Source organism: Leucopleurus acutus (assembly GCF_964270905.1).
Source record: "Leucopleurus acutus genome assembly, chromosome: 9".
NCBI lineage: Eukaryota > Metazoa > Chordata > Mammalia > Artiodactyla > Delphinidae > Leucopleurus > Leucopleurus acutus.
Genome location: NC_139144.1, coordinates 30,395,146 through 30,416,077, shown reverse-complemented (window position 1 = coordinate 30,416,077; position 20,932 = coordinate 30,395,146).

Genomic DNA, 20,932 nt, shown 5'->3' with positions numbered 1-20,932 from the left:
GTGACTCTCATCGCAATGGCCTCCCAATGAGAGTCACCAAAACACATTCCCACCTCTAAGACAGTGAAGAAAATGAACTGTCAATTATTCACCCTCAAAGATTTTTAGGCCTCAGTTATTTAGTAGGACCACCTGGATATTTATTTTTAAAAAGTTTGAATGCTAATTGGACTTTCCTTATCTGTGGATTTCTTTTTTTTTTGTCATGTAGACATAGCCTGGAAAGCACCTATTTGAGAAATTTCATTTCAAATACAGATTTTCCTAAGACCTGCATCTGTGTTTTCTCTATCTGCTGAAACACTTTCTCCCTAAGATGGATGTTCATCAATATAATTGAGAATATTTCTTTGTAGAGAGATCAAAACCAAAATATTTGTGATAAAACCCCTCCTATTTAATAAATTTTATCAATATGGGTTTGTGTATTCACTCCCTGATAAAGACAGAATATTCAGTTTAAAAGGAGTTTGTTTTTTTTAAGTCCATATTATCAAATTTTTAAGCCAAGACATCAGTTACTTTTATAAACACAAGCAGATTTATGCAAGGCAAATGAAATGAACATGAGGAAACTCCTTTAAAATTTTAGCAACCTCAACCCACTTTTTTCTGAAAAAGTGGGTAGATATGTTACTATAATTCTCAAATATCCTTTTGGTTTCGATGAAAGATATTTGAAAAAGATATTTAAAAGTGGTTGGCATGTATAAAACCATAGACTGTTCCTTATACAAAAGAAGACAAAGAAGAAAACAAGTTAATTTTTTCAAACTAATCTTAAGATCCTAGAAGAATTAATCTATGGTGACAGGATCTAAAAGTTCTAAATACCCTGAGGATTGATGATTACATAAAAAACAGTGGTCAAAGACCTCCTTTATCACTATCGTTACCCAAAGAGATCAACAGGCTAGCTCCTTGAAGCTAATCTTATCCACATAAATCCTTTTTGAATTAACCAGAAGCTACCTCTTGTTTGTTTGTAGGCTCATATTAAGTGGAAGAGTCTTCCCATCCCCCCCTTGCCCAACTCCTTACTTGACCCATTCCAAACCGTCCACCAGGGCCCCAGTCTGCAATTAATTCTGATGCTGGGCACTACTGGCTCATGTTGCAGGGAAATATTGGGAACACTCTAGGTTATACGTTGTGCTGTGGACGGCTCCACCCATTTCTGGTGGTTGGCTGGCTCTGCTCATTTCTACAGCTTCATACATCCTGAATCCCAAGCCAGCAATCAACCACAACTCAACTCATGGTCCTTCCTTTGTATGGAGGGTTCTTGTTCCCAGTTTTCCTGTGCCTATCAGACTCCTGGCCAACTCGGGTCTATTTCTGTAACCAATATCCAAGAGTTCTTGGGTTCTACCCATTCTTAGCAGTAAATATTCTTTTCATTTTAGACCCACTGAAACCTATAACCTATTTTGAGCAGGATATGAATTTTCAATTTTGTTATGAAGGATACTTTATCGTGGCTCTATGTTCAAAGTAAAAGTTGCAGGTGTGACTAACTCAAGAATTCAGAGGCATCTAATTAGCAGTCAGCTTCATTTTGTTTTATTCCTTAATGTTGTACATTCAAATTTGGATGAGTAGCAGAAAGGGATGATCAGTGTTCTGTCTGTATTTCCATTAAAAGTTTGAGGTTTTGACCTGGCCAGAGTTTCACATGACAGATAATCATTTTCCCAATATATAGTATTTTCAGTCATTCTAGAATTTATTTTCCCTAGATAAAGCCTATACTATTAACTATATATATATATATATATATGTATGTATATGTGTGTGTATATATATATATATATAAACATGTATAATTACATTTAACTGAATGACAAATCTAAAATTCCCCATAAGTGAAGCACTGAAAATGAAATAAAACACTGGGCTTCAGGTCCTCTTTTTGACAATTACTAGCTCATTTTCCAAACGTGGAGAATGTGCATTATGTGACATTTTGGTAATCATTTACGCATGAAAGAACTTTGCAAAGCTCTTTGTAAAGTTACCGGGAAGAACTTTGAAAATGTATAAGATAGAAAAAAATAGGAGACGGCACAAGTCATATATATGAGGCTTCACACAAGACTCTTGCCAGGCTTTTAAAGGTTTTGCATGTAGTGCAGGACTATATGTTGGATGTAATTTGTTATATCACATAAAGCATAACACATATTTTCTCCCTTAGATTAGAATATATGTCAATGATGTTTAATCAGAAAACTTTTATCTGAGCCTGAGTTCCACTTAACAATGAGTTTACATAAATAATTATTTCTTGGACCAAACAAACACTTCTCAAACCTTTTCCCAATTTTGTAAACTTAATGAAGGATTTGTATCTGATTATTGCCATTTCTTGAAGAGTCCCTTCCTTGTCCCATTTTGAAAAATTTAAGAAATTAAAGAAAGTTAATAATGGAAACCAAAAATCTTTACCGTTTGAAGGTGAGTCTACAATATTGAATCCTTGAATTAAGTTTAATTTATCCATCCTATCACAGCCAACATTGGTTTGACACATAGTGAAGAGGAGTATTGTTAATACTATCAAGAATGTCTTAAAATTCACATAAAACATTGACATATGTTGTCATCTTTGCTCTCAGCTACTCCATAAGATAGTGCAGTAACACTTACATGTTTTTCGCTTAAATAATATTAGATGCATATTTTACCACAACAAATATTGTGACCAAATATTTAATTTATACAAAATGAATATTTGAGTAAGATTAGCTTGTGTGCAAACATTTCCCTTTTCTTTAAGGTATAAAAGTCAATCTATATGGGTGAATATAGAGAAGAGATACTAATTCAGTGACTATATCCTATGGTTTACGTTATCGCATTTGATCTTCATATTGATAGGCAAAAGTAGATTTCTAATTTCCACTTTACAGATGAGCAATGTGTTGTTTTCTCAATTTTATGAATAACATTACACCAGTAAAAATGTTTTCAAGTGACTAGTATAATATTGAATCAGTAAATGTGTACAAACATGCCAAGATGCCCACAGGCAGTGTAGGTTGGAACAGAAACTGTTTTTTATTATGGTTCCAGTCCCTTGGAATCAGAGACTCAATTTCAATATATTATGAACCTCAAGGATGAACATATACACTGTATATATGGTAAGAGTCATCCTGACAGAAACATTAGTATCACCATCATATTTTGGTTCAAGAAAATATAAGAAATGAGTATGATGTCACATAACGCCATTTCTTTGGGGAAGGCATTTTACTTTAGTGCTTTTATAAGAATGGAAATGCTATAGATGGTTTTATCATGTGAAAAATAATATATATACTATCTCAAACTTCGTCTCTACATCATATTTTTAGGTACGTTCATTAATTTGTGTTATAATAATGTGATATATAATTTGCTCTTTGTGTACGTAGTTTGTGTGTGAAAGTGAATATGTGGATGTGTGATAAAACCCTCTTATTAGCGTGATTTCTATTACATATTCCACAGCAATTGCCTTATGAAATATAAAAGGATTTTTATTTTGTTTAAAGAACTATAATCTATAATTTAAAAACCAATATCACAAACTTTTGTTGCACCAACAAGTAAAACATTTATGAATTTCATAGTTGTTTCCTGGCTTACCTTGGCTGTTTTAGAGTTTTGAATATTTATGTTAATCCTTTGCTCTTCTCTGCCACTGTACCAACACTGCATTTTTATATTATTTAATATGTAACTTTAAACAATGACTATGGCTACCAACAGCATTACACAGGTCTTGTAGGTGGAATACAAGGGTTTTTATATATTATTATTAACATTTTTAAAAAAATTGTCCATTTTGAAAATTGTGAACTTTTCTTTTTTATTATGACAAAACCCAGATTTTGTTTTTCGTTAGTATAACTTGGGTGATGTATTGCCCACCTGCAGTCTTTTTAGACACTCCTAAACAACTAGACTCACAAGACCACCATTGGCCAATGCTCACGCCAGCTTACTCAGAGCTAAGACCAAGAGGAATAAGAGACTGCCAGCAGGGCAGCCTCTGGGGCTCCACTGAGGCAGTCCTTTCAGCTGGCCAACAGCTCAGGGGCAAGCAGAGAAACTCAAAAGGATGCAGGTGGAGGAAGCACCCTGGCTTGAAAGCTTCCTTCCCTGTAGGAGTATCTATTGGAGCTGTAGAGGGACAGCTTCTAGGGTTTCCACAAGGGACCTGCCCAGTGAAAATAGTCACCATACTCAGGGAAATCCAACATTAGGCTTCCTATCAGGTATTCACTCCCAGTCACGATTCAGTGTAGCAGTCAAGGCTCATTTTTACCACAGGTAAATTTTTCTAGTAATTCTCATTTTTATCAGGTTTCTGGGAGATTGGAGCTAGACGGTTTGTAAAAGATCAAATTGTCATGAAGAAAGAGAAAGAGTGGGTAACGTGAGGTTTGAGAAGATTAATTCAAGGACTAGTATTGCATATTTCCATTCTGTCTAAAAAAGCATACTGCACTTTATGGTTTTAGTTATTGCACAGAGACCTGCTATCATTTGTTGTTTTGATTTTTCTTCTAAAACATTTTAAGCGTTTCTGCCCTCTCTGTAAACTTTAAAAACTATACACACCTACACACCAACATTTTGAAGGGTCTAGATTCATTAATTAAAACTTCTGAGGGAATTTTGTGTCCTTTGTATCAGACTAAATTAGAAAAGTGAAGACTACTTTCTTTTTTTTTTTTTTTTTTTGCGGTATGCGGGCCTCTCACTGCCGTGCCCTCTCCCGCTGCGGAGCACAGGCTCCGGACTCCGCGGCATGTGGGATCCTCCCAGATGGGGGCACAAACCCACGTCCCCTGCATCGGCAGGCGGACTCTCAACCACTGCGCCACCAGGGAAGCCCAAGACTACATTTTAAAGGACTAAAACTCAGAGTCAATTATGTAGCTGCTTAATATAAATAAGGCTTTCCATAAGATAACCATGGGATTGCTTCCATAGCTCAGGTCACTAGTTCTGGAGGAACGCTTCTGCCATAGGAAGAGGCCAATAGGGCCCATCCATGGTACATCAGTTGTGGCCACAGCAGTAACGTTGTATGTGGCCACACACGAGGTAAGCCTGCCTTAGGGGGAGGATGTGAATGTGGCAGGAAGGAAGTGCAATGAGCAGCTGATATCTTTTGAGGTCCTACAACATGATCATCGGTGTTTAAGAATTTACTCCAGGGGCTCCCCTGGTGGCGCAGTGGTTGAGAGTCCGCCTGCCGATGCAGGGGACACGGGTTCGTGCCCCGTTCCGGGAAGATCCCACATGCCGCGGAGCAGCTGGGCCCGTGAGCCATGGCCTCTGAGCCTGCGCGTCCGGAGTCTGTGCTCCGCAACGGGAGAGGCCACAACAGTGAGAGGCCTGCGTACGGCAAAAAAAAAAAAAAAAAAAAAGAATTCACTCCAGCTATTTTTCTCAGAAAGGACTATGGGCTGGGCTAAGTTCAGAGCATTTTGAGTACACTTATTATTGTGGTTGCCAGTGCTAACTGTGGACGTTTAAAAGCACTACTAAGAATTGGTAATAGTGATATTTAAGTAAATAAACACTAAGAGACTATATGCAATTCAGATTAAATGCACGAGTTTACTGTTTAGTAATAGATATTAGCTATACAAAAATTGTAAAATGTGTGTGAATTTACATATGTACATTGCCTTATAACTCATAGAGACTTTACCAAAGTTTCATAGGTTTTACTTGCCATAAGGTCAAAGTTAGCAGTATGACCATGGTTCGGTCGTTTAATAAAACTACCTCAATATTTTCAACTGTAAAATGAGAAGTTTGAAATAGATGATGTATATAGTTTTTTAAGTCTGTTTTTAAAAATGTGTACATATATTATTTCATTTATGCTAGTTAACATTAATCAATAGTAGTACATAAAACATAATTTAACAATAAACTTTAGGTAAAAAATATGTTACTCTTACAAAGATAGGTGTCAATTTTTAAAATAATTTTATTTTTATGATACATTTTGAATGACTTGAAGGCACTAGACTGAATTAATAAACTCTTGAGTAATTACATATCCTCAAGTTAGTTGAATGTTGAAAAATGAGGGCATTGATTCTTCCAGTTAATTTTACTAGCTTCTGTTAAGTGCTTATCATGAATTAAGGAATTAAAATGCATTTCTTATACTTTAAATAGGTAATTATTTAGCTTTCTTCTGTTAAAGATAATTTTTTATTCTGTCCAGCTATGGACATCATAATAAAATGGAGATGGTGCAATGTAATTAGCTGAAAATAGTGAACTTAATTTATCTTAAATTATGTATAAGAAGAGAAAAAACATGAAACAATATTAAGGATGCTATTTCTTAAAGAAATAGAAAAATATCACCATTATTTCATATTCCTTTTTGAAATCAGAGCTATAAATCTTTAGAAAATTTGTCAGATATATACAGAGTTTCTGTTAGATATTTTTTGTATTATACACTGCATTTTTTAAATCTAATAGATGTTAAGTTTTAATATTAGCTCTCTTAATTTAGGTGAATAATATATTTAAAGCACTTTGGACTTATTTCAATAAGACATCTTGAAGTTAACTTAAAAGATCTTTGAAATAATGTTAATTTTTAATTCGATTTGATCCCAACCTGTGCATCACAAGCCATTAATAATTGAGACACATGCAAAAGAAGATAGTGGTAATGAGTATTTGAAAGACCTGCGGATCACTGCAGATTTAGATCTGCCCCAGTATCTTTTCATTGGTCAACCACACATTTAGGATGAACCTTTCTCTAAGTAGAAGCATGGAAAACTAGGAAGTATGAAGGACAGGATTGACCCTTTGCAAATTTAGAGTGTTATGAACTTTAACTTTGACACTTCCATTCCGTTCACAACTTCCCAGTTCAAGGGCATTTTCTCTTCTCTTCTTCTCTCAACAGTTGAGTCACCCTCAGATTCATAATCTTCAGACTGACTTCCAATTACCCCAGAACCTGAATTTGTGCCGAAAGCAGAGTTTTCAGTTCAAAGACTCCATACTCTAAAACTGTCTTAACTCTTTGACACTGTTGCCCTCCTTCCCGGTAACTCCTAAACCAGAACAAGTCATTCCATCGGTGTAGTAATGACTGCTAGCCAATTTACACAGCAGGTTGAAAACACAGTTTGATGGATATCTTTAATTAATAAAGTTTTAACCCTTTTTTGAGGTTTTACATTTTAGTGAGAGCATTGTTCTAATTCAGAAAGGGTCTCTAAGTTTTTAGTTTCAGAAAAATTCAGACACTTGAGTTTCAGGCCAAGGGCTGAGCACCCTTCCATTCCACCTCTGAGCTGTGACCTTCTGCCTCAGGCCAGCCCTGACCCAGGAAGCTGCTTCCTGACCAGTGCTCTCACCAGTGGTCAGGAGATCGAGATCTATTATAATTCAATGTCCATTTTTGGTGCCCCTTTACTTTTGTCTTATTTAAGCTCATGCTGTAAACATTTTGAAATTAGCCAATGGAAGACACTTGCTGAATGAAAATATTCTTTAAGGGAAGTCTTTAAATTTACTTTTAATGACTATGTGTTGCGTATGAGTCTATTTTTCACCTTTTGTACCATTCCAGGTGTTCCTCCTTAGCCCCTAAACCCCACATCCTCCATCCCTAGCATATCTTCCAAAATCAGTCGGAAATTCAGGGGGAGTGAAAAAATGGGAAATGAAATACAAAAAGCCCTGACCGAATGTTGCTAATTGGGTGAAAGAGAGGCTGCTCCACCTTCCCAGTGGCTACTGTAGAGACGAACATTAACCTTGCTTTAGTAAACTTCATTTATGTAATTAATCATGTTGTCATTGGTGGGTTAGTGATGCAGTTTACCTTGGATAACTGCTGGATACCTCAGAGCCTTACATGACCCTAAACTTTTCACATGTGCCTAGTATAAGTAAGTTTACATTGAATTCGGAGTTAGTGTGCTAATGTCGTGTTGCTCTAGCTATTTTTGCTGTTATTGTTGTCGTTGCTTTAAATTGATCTTTAGAGTTTGCATGTGAAGAAGAACTGCAGAGTGCTGCCAAATCCAAGTTTGTGTGTCTGATGCACAGTGGGGCACATAAACTGAAACGCCAGTTTGGAGCAGAGAAAGGTTTATTGCAGGGCCAAGCAAGTTCGTGCTCAAAAGACACGACCTCCCTGATGGTTTTCAGGGAAGCATTTTTTTATAGGCAAAATTTGGGCTGAGGGCTGCAGTGTGTGACTTTCTTCTGATTGGTCGGTGTTAACAGGGCAGTGTTCCAGGAATCTTGTGGTCAGCCTGAAGTTACCGTCCTCCACTTGGGCGGGGCCTTCGTTCCTGCAGGAGAACTCAAAGATACTGTTACTTGTATTCCTTGAGGAGGAGCCAGGATGCTGCTTTAATCTTTGCACTATTGTTTCTTGATTGTTCCTCTTTTGTTTTTGCATTCCCTTACTTCCTATTTAGAAACCATTTGAATCTGACCTTTTGAAACTCAGGGATGGTCTGGGAGGCTGAAACCTCTTTCCTACAGACAAGAAACTGTGGACAAGGAAAGGCATTTGTACCCAGGAGGGCCCCACAGGGTCCTGCTCGGTTTCACAAGGAGTATTTTCATCTATAGAACTTCTTATTTATTAATATTAGTGATAAATTGTTGACGCACTCAATGGTTAAACTATGGCTGGGCAATATACATAGTACATGGTGTCTTGATATATGTTCACACTGAGGTTGTATACTTTTTAAAGAATGAAGTACTTTGAAAACCATTAATTTTAAGGCATAATATAAACATCCCTCCCTGTTCTATGAAATCTTGAGGTAGGTAGTATCTTTCCCTGCTCTGAATTCCCTGCTCTGTGTCATTTATTTGATAGCTCCCTGTACTGAGATATTTTCATACCTAGTTCCATTCCCTACTAGATGATAAGCTTCTTGGACACAGGGGCCGTGGCTTCTAGCTCTTTGTGTGCAACACAGCCATGACAAAGTAGGTGTTCAGTAAATACTTCTTGATTGAGACATGGTAATTCCACGCTGTAAATGCAGATTGAAGGGTCTTTACCTTCAGTCTCTATACCTCATTTGCTGTTTAATTGGCTATTAGCTGGAACTGATTGATAGACGTGAAGATTTTTTTTTAAGAGAATTGGCAGCTATGTAAATACAGCACTTAACCTTAAGCACTCAGCCATTAACCTTAATCACTGTCCATTAACCTTAAAGCACCCCAGGTTTCTCCCCTTACAGTCCCCCAAAGCAGACCCCACTGAATGCATTTTTTAGCACGAAAAAGAATCTTAGTAGAATGCTTTCATTGTTCTGTGAGTGGCTATAAAAATGTATTTTGAAAGAGAACATTTGACTCCATTTCTTTGTGTAGATACTAATTAATTTTCCAGGTGTTCAAAGAAAGATACAAAATTGGAAAATTATTTTGGAGAGCATGTTAGGATATATTTGATAAGAAAAAGAAAAGACAATGATTTCTTTTTAACAGAACAATTTATAAAGTTGATAATCATAAAAGTATCACATATCACTTTCTAATTAACCCCAGAAATTTATGAAAAATAAACTTTTCCTATAGTTGTTGCTAAAATCTTATGTAATATTAATTCCAGACATGGAGAAATAACCAGTTACTTTAAGAATAGTGACTGCCTGAAATATTTTCTATCCAATTTCAGATAATAACAGAGAGAGAAGGATAAATGGAATTTCTTTCTTTAAACATAACACTTCAGATTTGTTCTTGTACTTTTTTTGTCTATACGCCTAACGAATTTTGTTGAAATAATAGCACCCATATTCATAATCCTTTGTAGTCTATAAAATTTACATTTTCTCTTTTGGGTGTTTCATAAAAACTATATAGAATAATAATTATATGTTATTGGAAAGAAACAAAGTGTCATGTTAAGTAATGTATTCCGGTTTATTGTGTTTGTTTTATATCATGGTTTTGTTTTCCCCAAGATCTACATTCACAACCTATAAATGTAGTAAAATAACACTATAAGGTTGCAAAAAGTTTTCTGAGTGATTTTATATGCAATTATGTTTTACAACCTCAATCTTTGGTGGGAAAACAGTAAGTCAGTGAAGTTTTCCTTGTGTTCTGAACATAATACATCTTAGAACCGGTGGCCGGGTGTGGAAGAGGCAGAAAGAGCACCTTGCTGTATTCAAGAAGGCAACCTGATACTAATGGACTGATTAGTTTTAGACTTGCCAAAGTGTTCAGTTTTGCTCCAAGTCCCAGGGGGAACTGATACTAGAAGGTGTGAGCAACTGAGTGCAGGGGAGGGTCTCCTTTACAACTGCATTTCAAGGTATATTTTAACAAATGTGAAATCTCATTGGGAAAACAAACCAGTGTAACACTATGACTTCAGCTCTAGAAAGATGTTACCTCACCATCAACTGGTTAGCTGTTCACTTGGAATATACAGTTACCTAACTGAGAAAGAAGGTGATAATGAGAGGGGGACTTGGCAAGAGAGTCCAGGCAGAAGGAGCTCCACAAAGGCAAACCAAATCCAATATTGACCATGTGTTTTGAGAATTAATCAATAGCTTTCCCAGAAATTACTTCCATATGTTCATTTCACTCTCTAAGCATTTTTGTCATTTGTTCATTCATGGCCCTGAGGATGCTCTTAGAGGTATAAAGATCCTAAGACCATACAAATGAACTGTTTTGCTTTTTATTTAGTAGATTCCATATTCCCACGTCACTATATACATGGGAAAATAACTTAGACATATCTGTATACGTTAACGTTCTTTTCACACAAAGTGATAAAACATATATGTAGATTTAGCTCAGAATTTGAGCAAATAAATGGAAGTAAGTTTCTGTCCTTCATCTTTGCCGAATGCCTTTCCAATGTACACATTTATTCATCTGAGTAACATTAGTTGAGGAACTCCATTACTTCAAGAGTATTATATGTCATTCTATTGTCAAGACAGTGCTGTAAATGTATTTAGGATGTATTTTTGAATTATTTTCTTTTTCAGACATGTGGCAGATACTGTTCTATGCTGCCTTTTACTTGTGGAAGAGCAACTAGTAATAATACAAGTATCTTTCCTTTAATATGAATATTAAATGCTATGGTAGAGGCTGAATACTGGAAAACTGATTAAAATGTTCTTAATTTTTCTTCCTACAGAACTTGGTTAGGAATTGTACCCAAGTTACAAGAAAAGCTTAAGTTTATGATAACACTATTAAGTACAAACTAAACATCTGGAATTGTGCAAGTTAGTGTCTTACACTGGATTCTCAGGGGCAATTTAAAGAGTCTGGACTATATAAAATGCAAATTCTCTTCTACGTTTTTCTACTTTAACTGTATCACTTTTGGGCTATTTATTAGTCTGCATGAGAAACAAAAGATTCTAATAATTTAATAGCTAAATATTTAAATAGCAAAATAATATATCCAGTATTAGTAAAAGACAGAATTTTTATATTTGTTTATCATTTTTATCTTTTCACTTGGGCACCTGAATGCCTTGCATATATGAAATATTCATTTTATTTGCTGAATAAATTATTTAATTCTTCCAATTAAGCACTGTCAGTCTAATTTAATAAAGCTAACTTCAAAGTTTATCACTCTACTGGTTGTTAGCTCTACATATGGACAACTGAGACATATTTAAAAGATTCTTTAACTTTCTTCACCTTATCCATATAAGGAAAGTTTTATATTTCCATATAAGGAAATATAAAACTTCTATGAACATCAAAAATTGCTACCGTGAATATTGTCTTTTCTGTAAATCTGGCTTTATTTGCATGTTTCTCCAAAATGAATTTTAACCTAGATTTGTATTAAAACTAGAGATAAAGCTTAACCAGAAGAACAAAGGAGCCCATAAGATTAATGCTGAAACATTTTAGAGGAAACTGCTAGGGCAGAGACTATTCTATAGGGAGGAATAGGGAGAACTCTCTTGCTTTGACCCTAGTGTTTCATGTGCGAACAGGAATGAGTGCCCAGGTAATCAGGAGTTCTGTAAGTAAATCCATATTTCTGTGCACATCGCCTATCAGTTAACAAAATATTTGCTTAGGTCTAATTACTTACAAAAGGTTGAGCAAAAAATAAATAGGGATGCCTCCTACTTCCTAATTAAACCACCAGGTTGCATGTTATGTGAATTTTCTTCCTTAAAGACTGTTCTTGAAATCCATTTTGATCTTATGTTATCTGTAAGAGTTAGGTCAGAGTGTCCTGCCCAACCCAATGAAGTCTGTTTCAACATCTGTGTGACAATTGCATTTTCCTCACTTGAGATTTGTTCAGTTGTTTAGCAGAAAGGAATTTAAGAAAAATGGTATCTGTTTCATATTGGTTTTTCAGTCTTAAGACAGCAAGTCAACACACCACCATCACCCTAAAACCAACGAGAAGAAACATCATAACCACTCATCACATTCACACACACCCTCACACCAAATGAACAAACAAACACACAAGCAGACATAAAAAACAAACCAACTGCAAAAACAGATTCTGCCTACCTAAAAACTCATCATTGCAGGGAAATTTCAGATTGACTGTGTATTGTCAAAATACACTTTCACCAGGGAGTGTGAAAGGGGCCGTACCCACCCCTCCACATCCCAGCTCCAGCACTCCTGGGACCTAGCACTCCTGCGGATGGGCGTGAGAACTCTGGCACCTCTAGCCCATCTGAGGCCCTCTGGAAGAAACATGATGTCACAGATGTTTCACTGTTTTTTCCTCATCCTATTTTCTTCTCTTGTACCTTTAAAGATTTTGCCTCTTTTTCCAGTCCCTTTTTCACGTTTTTTAAACTTCTCACATTTCTCCAAAGCTCTCTGATCCCTTGAAGTAGAGGGACAATTCTTCTGACCCAATACAAACATTCATTCCCACTGGTCCTTTGTACTTTTTCTCAGTTTTTACTGAGGATGGGGCTTTTTCCCCCAGGGTAGACGTGAGGCTGTAAGATCATCACCTGCACTTGCTGTCTCTAGGGATTTACTGAAGAACACTAGCTATTAATTAGCATTTTATGACGTGCTTCCCGCTCTTCAGAGGAAACACACTATGTAGGTGCCAAATAGTAATAATTCAGTTCTCTTCTCTCCTTTGGGTTCTGAATGCACCAGTTCTCACACTCCTGAGGAGGAAGAAAGTCGTATTCCTTATTATACCCACCTAGAGGATTCAAATGTCAAGTGTACAAGCTGCTACATGGGGGGAATAGTTGTACTCATTTCAAAATGATTGCAAATATTTCTCCAGACAAAAAAGAGCAGTCCTCGGCATAACTATCAGACGAGGAAATCTACCCGCCCTCCCGCCCCCGGAATTCTGTACAAGCCAAGCAGGAAGCAGAATTTCTCACCTGTGTTTCCTGTAGTCCTTTCACTATCTGGGAAACAACCTACCTTTTTGAAAAGAACTAACTTTAGTTTCACTTGTCTCAATGACCACCTTCGCCATACAGGAAAGCCCCTATTCTAGGTGCAGTTTCTACCTGGTGCTAATTTTGTCATACACACAATTTGCATCTTTAATCCATTTTTTTTCATTTAAAATATGGGAAGACTGTTTCCCTTAGCAAGGAAATTTCAGGTTTAGCTCGTTTATTTTCTCTAATCATATCATTATCTTTATTATATCATAGAGAAAGCTGAAAGAAACTGTCTTTTCCCAAGGCCGGGAGATAAAGAAAGTGAAAGAGTTAGGAGGTGGGAAAATCCTAGCAAATGAGACTGAGAGCCATTGTTGCAATGATGGAACATACACAGCCTTGTAGGGTTTTGAACTGATCCGGGTCTCCAACAAGATCCAGACCTGTGTGTGTCTCAGGCATCTGGACTCTTCCTTCAATAAAGGTATGCAGGATAGAATTATGACTCATTCCTGCCTCAGTATAGTGTTTTGAATTATATTTGTTTTTTAATTTTTTTATTTAAAAATTTCCTCTTAGACCAATGTTTAAGGTAATATCCATCGTGTTAGGGCTCTTATTTATGATTTTAAATTCTTTTTTAGTTTCTTCACTGTCTGATTGATTGGATATTTTTATCCATCCATTCTCATGGTAATTAAAACGTGTATTATATTTGACTTAAATATGGAATACTAAGACTTATTCATGGATGGCATTTTAGTCTTTCCCATTTCTTTTGTTTCTATAATCTTATTCCTTTATAAGTTAAAATTATGGAAAATAAAGTGATTAGACACAGAAATTAATGTTAAAAACTTCAGAGGGAGTAAGAGGGAGGAAACATATTTAATAAGTAGGTATTGGGTACTCTGCCTAACTCTGTATATAGGTTGTTAACACGTGTGTGTGTGTGTGTGTGTGTGTGTGTGTGTGTGTGTGTGTATGTCTTTATTATTAAATTGAAGCAATATCTCTATGAAGAAAACACATATGGTGATTCAAAGAGATTAAGTAAATTATTTAGGTTCGTATCTAGAGATAGTGGCAGAGCTGTGATTCAGACCCAGACCCATCTAACTCCAAAGTCCGGTTTTGTAACACCGATATACAATATATGATACCCTTCTTACTGCCACTCTGGAGTGTTACCAACAATATGCATGTCGCTCTAAACTGACAGCAATTTTGAAAGCTGTTGTTAATTCTATTATCTGCCATTTTGGGGAGGGAGTATTACTTTACTTCTTTAATGTCAGTGTTTCATTATGTATGAGATTTCCCTTTTTCCATTGTTAAAACCTATTGCTATTATCTGTAGCCTTGGTTTAGTGAGTTTACGTTCCCCTTACATAATATGGTGAAGTATGTTGTAAAAGTTTAAGAGCAGAATACTGATTTACCCCTTACTAAATTATGTGATCGTTCTTGGCATATGAGTCTGTTTAAAAGATTTTTGTTTAGCTGTAAAACATTTAGAGGTATTTTGTAATTTGACAAACATTGAATGTCTTATCTGGTAAAGATGGGGGTCATGTTTTATCTGAAGACGGCTGGAGAATGTGATGGGGTAAAAGACAAACTATAGATTAAAAAATAGAACAGGGCTTCCCTGGTGGTGCAGTGGTTGACAGTCCGCCTGCCGATGCAAGGGACACGGGTTCGTGCCCTGGTCCAGGAAGATCCCACATGCCGTGGAGCGGCTAGGCCCGTGAGCCATGGCCACTGAGCCTGCGCGTCTGGAGCCTGTGCTCCACAACGGGAGAGGCCACAACAGTGAGAGGCCTGCGTACTGCAAAAAAAAAAAAAAAAAAAAAAGAACAAAGGTCAGCAGCTTTATGACCAGTAACAATGCAATGAGTTTTAAGCTATTTCTTAATTTCTTAATTAAGATGTTGACTAAGATTTCTTTGCCTTTAATGTCTAGATGTTTACTTTAAGTCCTCCTTACCCCAGATCCACGTCCCATTGATGTCCAAAGCCTACCTCAAATTTCTGCCTATTCCTGAAACATGTTGGAATAGGGGAATAGGACAATGCACCCCATGTTTTTCTTTGTAGCTCCTGACTCTCAGCTAACTTTTCCTCAATTCATGAAAAATGTTACCATTTCTCTTGATATTATTTATATGGACATATAAGCACACATATATTCACAAATCCTTTTTTGCTATTAATGGCCATATATATTATTTTATTATAGACTGGGCACTCAATTTGAGGTTAAGTAATCCCCAGAGCTATCTACTACTGTTCACTGAGTTAGTCTCTTAAAACTCTATTAAATTTAGTTAGCAATCAGTGTCGAGTCAGTGCAATTAATAATAGTCCTGGGCATTAACCTAAGCTACTGAGGGGGAAAAAAATTGAGTCAGATGATTTGGAGGACCACTATTCCTAACGTGTTGTTCACAATTAGAAGCAGCACATTTTTATAGGAACAAGAGATCTAAAAAAGGATTTCCCAAGTCAGCCTTAGGTTTAAAAGCATGTTTCCCTAGAAACCAGGAAAAAAAAAATGCACAAAAGTATGGATGGTTTAGACTGTCTCTTTTTGGCTGGGGGAATTGGGGATTTTGTTGCACTCTAGCAATTCCAGGTCTAGGTTTCGTAACGCTTTCATTCTCTCTCTCTCCCATGAGGATATAAAGCCATTGGGATAGGTTGCTAACACAATCTATTTTCATCTCTCTCGAAAGACCAGAATTATTGTCCTACAAATCTAAGCTTTGCTTTTTTGACATCACTATAGATGTCAAGGTCTTTTGATTCTTCCCACATCTATTTATTCCTCTGTGCCACGAAAAATAAGTTATAGTGACATTAAGCAACAATTTCAACATTTTCTTAAAAATCTTAAACAGAAAAAGACACCTAAAGATCCTCCTTTAGGGATTTCCTTGCACTGTTTTAAAGCTTTATATATCTGTTTATTAAAGGAGATATAAATATGGTGAGTCAGAAAAATGTTGGTCTTTTAAAATGATATTGTGTCAAGCAGTCACCCTGATTGCTAAAAAGAAATTCTGCTGGGGATAACACACACACACACAGTTTAATATCATTTCGCCTGCAAGGCCGCTCACAAGCATTAATACATTATGGCTCAGGACAGGAAAGAAACATCACAAAAGACAGGGAAAATGATTTAATCCCAGTGTCTTTCTGGCTTAAGAATACTTTCTTTTTTTGTGTATTGCTGGTTTTGAACGTCAGAGTTTTTGCTGGAATAAATGATTAAAATACCATAATTCCCCATTTTAGCCTTTCCACTTGCTTGTTGGAAGGTCTGTTAAACTAGGGACATCTCTCTTTTTTTTTCTTCCTCTGTCTGCTCTCAGTGTTCATATCTTTACTTCTTGCTAGCCAGTAAAGAATCATAATCTATTTTTCCCTCTGACCCAAATAATTTTATATATGAAATCCAATTATAAAATATATATATATATATATCAAGTACAGTCTTGAAGGAGAAAGAATTCAACTCTCACTCAGGCAGCCAAATGGATGAATGGGGGCAAGGTTGGGACAGGCCTACTTTTATTCCTAGAGCGTTCTTTCTAGAGTTTACGCTAAGGAATATTGCTAAATAAGAAGTGTTAAAAAATTAAAAGATAATTGGAGAAGGAGTTCTGGGATTTGTGTTATAAACCTTGCTATATACCATACAGAAGTATGTAACTGTTAGCTATTATCTGTATATAAGCCTCAGGTGTTTAGCGTGAACTCACAGTCTCATCTTTGAATTCATCATGCTTTTTCCTTACATTAAATCACTGGGTCATGGCAAGGGGAGACCCGCCTGCCAAGGCCCAGTCTGCATTCTTACATCTTCTCACCTTCCATAGTCGTTTTTTTTTTTTAATTTATTCTTTAAAAAAAATAAAATTAACCGTATTTCACAATTGTTACTGTCTCCTACTGACTACAGGGTCATTTACGTCTCCTCAAATGCTTTATCACACAACCTAGTTCTAATATAGAATAAAACATATTTTTGATTAGGAACACAAATTTGACCAAATTAAAGGAAAATAAAAATGAGTATTATTAAGGGCATTGTTTACAAGAAAAGCACTTCTAGTTATTTAATTTTGACCTTGAAATTTCTGATAATAGAAACAACAGAGGATTTATGAACTCTTTATAAATTATAACAATACAGGAATTCCAAGCACTTACAGAATCTCCTAATGATTTTTTTTCTCTTCTTCCCATTCTTTATTAGATTATCTAACAGTAAATTTAGTAACTGGTAAATATTTTTCACCATGCTAATCTAAAATGTAATGAAAGATTTTCTACTTTAATTTTTGTTTAACTATTAAATGTTTTTGTTTCATTTTACTCTTTATTTCATTAACAATTTTTTGAAAAGATTAATAGCACAGAAAACCATTACTTCTGATTATTTTTAAGTTCATATTTTTCTAAAGTCTGTATTCTTCATGAATAGAACAAATATCAGCATGGTTGGGGAATAAAATTAATTACTGTGATTATATGAAAGAACTTCTTGCCTCTCGGTAATAACAACAGATTTATCACTAAGACATCTCATTTTCCATAACTAATTAAACTACTATATAAAAGGAATCAATTGTATGTGAGAAGTCATACAAATTGACCCAAGTTACAGCCATATTTATTAGATGAATGCTTTTACTTTTTTCAAAAGCACTTTCAGATATACCCCATGTAGCACATGCGGGCCATGATTTAGGTTAACAGCAACCAAATATTTGTTTAATGATCATCAGTTACCATGCAAAAACACAAAAAGTTTCCTTATGTTCTGAGATATAAAAGAAGGAAGTAAGGCAACCTGTACTTTATTATTTTGTATCATATGCAAAGCTTTTTCTAAACTTTAAATCCAACTGAAAGCAGCTGCTGGAAAAATATCATTACACTGTACCTTAAGCTACAAAAACCAATTTAATGGTGACATTTTATTTTGTTCAGATGGTCTACTCTTTTCTTTTGTTTAAACTGGTAAAGCCTATGGAAACCGTATCTGGATGAAATCACTGGAAGGTGAAGGCCCATGACCAAAAACATTCTTTAAAGATTACGGGGTTACAGTCGAATGGGATAACAGCACTAACAAGAGCAAAGGTCTCCCAAAGACAGGAAGTAATATTGCATCATTCATATACACAGCCACACTTTTCCTTTTCCTAGAGAGGGATAGAAAGTTTATTATTCAAAATATCAATACATAAACCATGAACATTACTTTTAAATCACATGTAGTATGCTTTTCAGGTCAGCCTATTTCTATTTTTTAAAAGAAATAATCATTTCTCTAACCTCTCCAGGTCAAAAATGTTTAATAAAAATTTCTTCAAGGGCTTCCCTGGTGGCGCAGTGGTTGAGAGTCCGCCTGCCAATGCAGGGGACACGGGTTCGTGCCCCAGTCTGGGAAGATCCCACATGCCGCGGAGCGGCTGGGCCCGTGAGCCATGGCCGCTGAGCCTGCGCGTCCGGAGCCTGTGCTCCGCAGCGCGAGAGGCCACAGCGGTAAGAGGCCCGTGTACCGTAAAAAAAAAAAAAAAAAAAAAAAAAAAAAAATTTCTTCAATTTTAACCATTTTATTTACTATTCCTGAATTAAAATAAAAACAAGAAAATTGTTTATGCTTTTATATATATGTGTGTGTATGTTTATATATATGTGTGTATACTGATATATATCATTGATGTGTATATATATCTCAATGTTATCATGATCAAAATTTGAAAAGCAAGCAAAATTCAACACTAAAGCTCATCTAGCTTTTTCAAAAATGAGAGTATTTTACCTCAGAGAGACAGTTTTTTAAAAAAGAAAACAAAAACTACTCTTGATGTGAATCCAGTGGTCATAAATCTTTATCAGAAAAACTTTGGAACCAGATTGTTTAATCTAGCACCAACCTTTACTGAACGTGGTGGTAAGCAGCAATCTCTCTCCCTCTCTTACTCATTTTTATTTTTAAATCATTCGTCTTAACTGGTAACATGCATTTGTTCATTCATTTACTCATTCATAATTTATACGTTATCCCTGGAAAGGACTCCCTATAAAAGTTATAGATAACAGAAAACCACTGACTTAAATAGTTGATAAAAACAGAGAGAGAGCAATCCCGGTTAACACTGTTACTGTGATATGAGCATTAAATGAAGATCCAAGTTTCATTGCATCTAAGAACCTAGCAAAGTGCCTTTGTAATGACCTTAAATGCAGTAAACTAAGCACCTGCTGTGGATTGAAGTTATAACCTTTACATAAGTGTGACAGCCTTGCCGCTTAGGAATGACTCCCAGGTGGTCCTGGCGCAGCCTGGTCACATCTGCTAGGTCTTAGAAAGATGGGGGTAAGGGTTCTGCATGCTGGCTTTGTGCCACGTGATCTTGCTGAAAGCTTTGTATGAATAAGGAATGCAAAAACTCCCAAGATGTGGAGAAGAGAGAGTTCCAAATTAAAAATACAATATTGGGTGCCTCCAATAGGTAACTTTTCCTCTGTGGCCCTAAATTTTCCTGACTCTTAAATGAGTTTGTTGGGCTAGATCATTTCCAAAGATTTGCTCTTCTGTCAGAATTCTTAGCAAGAATTTCATCTCACCACTGGTAGCTTACATTGAGTCTATCATTTATTCATTCAACAAACATTTCCTTTAGGGCTTGATGAATATAGTCTCTATCTGCTTTGGACTCAAAGTTTTAGCAGGAGAGACAGAAATGTAAACAGACTATTAAAGAATAGAAAATATTACTATAATACTTTTATTCACAGTCATGTTGAAGGAAGCATGTAAGCCTTTTGGTGAGGTTAAGAAAGCAGCTGTCTTGAATAAGAATTCAGTATGTAATCACCATCAAAGGAAGAAAAGGAGAAGGCCATTTCTGGTAAAGGCCATGTGAAGGCAGGAGGTGAGGAAAGGGTGGTAAGTGAAAAAGAGTTCTTAGAAGTTCAGTGATGTTGGAATGCACTGAAAATGTGAAAGTGGCTTTAAAAGTAGATAGAGGCTAGGTCATAAAAGAAATTTCATGAAAGTCTATATAGTTCAGTGTTTAGGGTCATGGACCCAGAGTCCAATGCCTGGAATGGATTTCTGACTTAGTCATTATATGGTCTGCATCTTACAAAAATGTATTTAATACCTCTTAACATCAGTTTCCACATGTGCACAAAGGTGATTAGATTTCTCCCTTATAGAATTATGCTAAGGAGTAAATTAAATAACTCATACTAAAATTGAAACTTCAACTACATGACAAAAACTGAAAAATGCAAAATTGTTAATTGAGGTGCCAAATCATCACATGTAGATTTTTAAGGGAATTTCTGAACACTGGTAATCCTTTGAAATTGCTTGCACTTTGAGACTGTTTATTAGCTGAGTGCAAAGAGAAAGGAGGAGGTTTTATGAGGAAATTACGTTAAAAAGAGGAGTTGCCAGCCTCTGGGCATCCATTCTAACAGGA